At 32.8% G+C, this 5,595-nt stretch overlaps 1 protein-coding gene across 1 annotated transcript in view; it reads right to left on the reverse strand.

Annotated features, from left to right (window-relative positions):
• Positions 1-5,595, reverse strand: part of LOC106868473 (NALCN channel auxiliary factor 2-like) — a 267,882-nt gene that overhangs the window by 260,731 nt on the left and 1,556 nt on the right. The window lies entirely within an intron of this gene.

Here is a 5,595-nt window from a genome sequence, read left to right on the forward strand (position 1 = left end):
TGTGTGTGTGTGTGTGTGTGTGTGTGTGTGTGTGTGTACATACATGTACGTATATATATTCATACACTCACATATTATTTGTATTATTATTATCATTATTATTATTATTATTATTTTACATACATATATATATATATGTTAAATCTCTGAACGAGGTATTAACAGTAACTGCACGATAAAGTGAAGTATATTTGCCACTTAAATGTGGCTGACCTCGAGTGGGGTATATGCATATATACGTACATGTATGTACATACTTACATCTACCTATTTGTTTATGGGGAAACGAAACGTTTTGAATATGCAAATAAACCTCCTATTCCATTATGTCGGACACAGCCTGATGATGCTGACTAGTGAACCAGTTTTCGGGGCTGCATTGAGCTGAACCGATATAATGTGGGATGAATATAGTAATAATAACAATAATCCTTGGATGGGACTTTTAAAAATTTAATGCATCGCTATGCGCGTTTCCACAGATTATATGTCTCTTAAGATCACAGTCCGTATTTCTGGGATGGTTACAGTGTAGTCCGTAGTATCCGTGGACATTGAGTAGATCATCTTCGTGGATTCATTTCTTCAGACGATATAACATCAATGGATGTTTACCAGAGAGATGTTTATTCTTTTTGACCAGTGCGAAGGTTCGCCTGAAGAAATGAATCCATGAAGATCTATCCGATGCCCACGTATACTACGGATTACACTGTAACCATCCTAAGAATGCGCACTGTGATCTTAAAAGACATGTGATTTGTGGAAACAAGCGCAGCGATGCATTAAATGTTTATAAATCCTATCCAAGGATTATTATTATCATTACTATACACGCACGCACAGACACAGACACACACACACAAGCACACACGTATACATTGTGAGATTATATAAGGTTTTAAAAGCAATTATGTAATCATAACGGTAATGTGCTGAAACGAGTGTATGTTCTATAAAGCATTGGATACTATACCATTTATCTGTATCTTATAAAATTTAATAGCGAGTGTAGAAGGACAGGAAAAAATTGTCTGTCTTACGTGTGTTTTGAGGACTGTTATTGGAGACAATTTTTTTTGCTACGTTTGCAAAGACAGTTTGTTATTGTTTGGGTCCATTGAGATATTGATGTAAAGATTTAATGATGTAAAGATGGTTTATGGGTCAGATGTGTTATATTTAAGTCATCATTTGTGTTTTTGAAAGTTTATGACCAATCAATTTTTCTTTTTTTTTTTTTTGTGCAGCATGGTATTGTTTTGCTCTAGGATTCATTCAAGAATGTTTATAGATAATATCTGTTGGATTTCTCAAGGAAGCGTAGAACAGAGAGAGTTCAAAGTTAATGCCATTGTCTTACGTTTTCTTCCAAGAAATTTTCAGCTATATTTCTTCAAAATTCAGATTGGTAAAGATTATATTAAAAAAAATTTTTCTCATTTTTACATATACTTGTGCGTTCTTTGAAGGCCTGCATATATGAATGTAGACGTGTGCATGTTTGTAACTACATAGCTATTCTCATATATGGCAATAAATGCAAATAGTTTAAGCCTTTTACACAGAGGTATGAGTCTACAAGATGTAAATATATAAATACGCCCATATGTGTGTGTGTACTTAAATATGTATACATATACATACATACATACACACACACATATATATATATATATATACATATATATATATGCCTACATATATAGATACATATGCACATATATACGTATATATATACAGACATATGTGTATATAAATATATAAACAAATATATATATTTATATACATGTATACATATATATACATACATATACATACATATATATATATACATACATAAATACATATATACATACATATATATGCACACGCATACATATATATACATACATATTTATACATACATACATACATATATACATATATACATACACACATACATATATACATATATATATATAATATCTATACAAATGCTGCATGTATGTATGTATGTATGTATGTATATATATATATATATATATATATATATTGTTATATATATATAATGTATATACTTACATGTATATGCATACATTGAAATTGAGGTGAATAGGATTAACATGTACGTTGATGCACTTCTAGAAATTTTCATAGTTGAACTTCACATTTAACTAGGTGCTATACGTAGTCTGACATGCTATTTGCTTTACGTATACAAAAGATATACATATGTGTGGATATATAACCGATACAGCTCTGGTTATAGATAAGCTAATAATACATGCATATGCTTGTACCAATCTACGTATGAAACTCGTAAAATGGGTATGTTGTTTTCAGACCTACATTAAAAGGAAATCCCAGCTCTACCCTTCAATTCCCCATATCCGACGACTGTTAATTTACCTTTCTATGATTAAAAGGTTCTTCAACACGAGACCGTACCGTAACATGAACTGGCTGTTAAAGGATTAAATTTTATAATGGTGTATAATATATTCATACGAATATTTCTATGTATATTGGGTAAACTTTTGTACATCCCGTACATATTTCATGTGTGTGTGTGTGTGTCTACATACATAAACACACACACACATAAACACACACGCGCACACATATATATGCATGTAGCCCCCTCCAATATATATATATATATATATATATATATACAGATGTAGATAGATATAGATACAGAAATCATAAAAAACAGGAAGATCCCCTGAATTCCAACTGCATAAAACTCTGCGTTATACTCCTTTGTACTGGATTATTATGTCGTTTGATTGCCAGGTCCACTAAAGGAGCTTTCTGTGATAGTCTCATGATTCTATGAATCCATATATTGCACTACAAATTTATATATATACACGTATATATATACACACACACACACACATATATATATATACACACGCACACAAACAAATATATACACATGCATATATACATATATAAATATATACGTATACATATACATATATATACACAGACGCATACACACACACATACATATATATATACACATAAACATATGTATATGAACATATAGATAGATAGATAGATAGATAAATAGATAGATAGATAGGTAGGTAGGTAGGTAGATCGGTAGATAGATAGGTATGTAAGTAGGTAGGTAGGTAGGTAGGTAGGAAGGTAGGGAAGGAGGGAGGGAGGTGGATAGATAGATAAATAGATAGACAGGTAGATAGGCTGACAGACAAATATAGACAGACATAGATAGATAGATAGATAGATAGATAGATAGATAGATAGATAGATAGATAGATAGATAGATATACTAGCACACAGACACGTAGATATAGTTGTTTATACATACACGTAAACATACATATATATTTGTTGGTACGAAATTATGATGGCAATTATTGAATGTGCCCAAGATGTGCCATTTTTACCTTGTTCCTGCAAGACGCATCACCAAACGTCGGTGCTAAATGGTTAACTAGAGGTTAATAATAGATTAGTTGTGGTGAGGAACCGAATGGAATGGAAACATACAGAATAACGGCAGATCGATTAGAATTGCTGAAGACTTGATGGTGAAAGATGGAGACATACTCCACAAAAGGAAACAGAATGTTCATTGGGTTAAAGAGAGATTATATGGTCGCCTGGTTTACTAGAAATAGCTGTCAAATCTCTATCAAATCATTGCTTGTTTTAAACATATGAAAGGACACTTAAGTGAGTTTACTCGTAGATATATCATCAAAAGACAGGCATGATTATGGCTTTCATGTCTTTGATCATAAGTCGGCTCATTGAGGTTTGTCCTGGGGCTAAACTCCGAGAGACTGTATACATAAATGTACATATATGAGTGTGTAATTATGTGTATATGTGTGCGCTTGTGAGTGCTCGTGTATATATATATATATATATATATATATATATATATATATATATATATATATATATATGTATGTATATGACTCAAAGCTAAATTGATGTGTATAAAAAAGAGCGTGAGAGAGTGAAGGTGCGAAGAAAGAGGGAAAACAGGTGAGAAAAAGAAAGTAAAAGTAGAAATGGAAAAATAATAATTCACGAATATTATGAAGAGAAAAGAGATGATGAAAGGGTAAGAGATGAGGAAATAAACGGAAAGGAGGTCGAAGTAAAGGTTGGAAGAGCAGAAAGAAGCATAAGACAGGATGAGGAGAAATTGTAACAATAAAAGGAGATAAGGTGGAGGAGAAGAGTAAAAGAGGGAAGTGAGAGAGAGAAGAGAAAGACAACATCTCAGAAGACCAATTTCTTGATGTTCAGTAGCTTCTAAAATAGAACATAAGGCCTAAGTTTACGTGTAAGTATATAATATAATATAATATCATATATATATATATTATGCATCACAACAGACGCAAAACAGATTCCTCAACTTCAAACAAGTGTCAGTCATCTCACTTCTAATCCGATTATAAAACCGATTCTCTGGTAGCTACTATAATAGGGAAAAAACAAGTTTAATTATATAGAACGTTCTTATATTACAAATATATGAATGAACAAGGAAGTTTAGACGCTTTCATTATGTCATTGAAACCATTTCCAACCAGGATATAAGACATTCAAAAGTTTATTATCATAATTCTTACCCTACATCATTCTTCTTTTTGTGTCCCTCTACAGACACGAATCAGTTGTACCTTTGTGTGTGCGTGAATATATATATATATATATAATTATATATATATATATATATATATATATATACGTGTGTGTGTGAGGATAGATAGAGAGATAGATATATAGGTAGGTAGGTAGGTAGGTAGGTAGGTAAGTAGGTAGGCAGAGCTTGATAGGTAGTCTACAAAGAGACAACTAACTAAATTCAATCATTATCTTGACTTTCTCCTCTAACAAATATGGCCTCTCCTACTTATTACAAACGTAATTGTTCAATGTAGATTTAAAAAGGTACGCGAAGAATTTTGATATCAGAAGCTATCTTTTTCAACTTTCTGGTTGTCGACATAAATTGTCCTTATCATGCATAGGTATACAGCAGAGAATTCAGGTTTGTATCTTGACCGACTAACGGCCGACCAATTTAGTGGCTTAGCTTTGTAGACTACCACTAAAACATGAATATATATATATGTGTGTGTGTGTGTGTGTGTGTGTGTGTGTGTGTGTGTGTGTGTGTGTAGTGAGAGAGAGAGAGAGAAATAAGTGATAGAGTAAATGGGACTCTCTCGGTTTCGACGATGATTATTCCAGGTGTTCGATCAACGGGACTAGCCACTCTTTATATTATACTATAAATGTCTGTGTATTTCATTGACATTTGTAGCTTCAACGTAATTGTCAGACAGAATCAGCGTAGCATAGTGTAACAAGGCTGGGTGTTTGAATAAGATGTAGTCCAGCCGACGAGCCTTTGTACAGTTTACCTCTACCCAGGTTTTACTTCAGAAGACTTGAGGGAAAGAGGGAGGTGTGTGTGTGGGGGGAGGGAGGATCAACTCAAGGGTATTGTGCAAAATATGCAGTTCATTATGCCACACAGTGGGATCAAACTCCGGACCTCATGTCTTGATTGTGAATCGAGCTTGTTCAAATCCCAACCATATATATATATAT

This window comes from Octopus bimaculoides, chromosome 3 (genome assembly GCF_001194135.2).
Source record: "Octopus bimaculoides isolate UCB-OBI-ISO-001 chromosome 3, ASM119413v2, whole genome shotgun sequence".
Taxonomy (NCBI): Eukaryota; Metazoa; Mollusca; class Cephalopoda; order Octopoda; family Octopodidae; genus Octopus; species Octopus bimaculoides.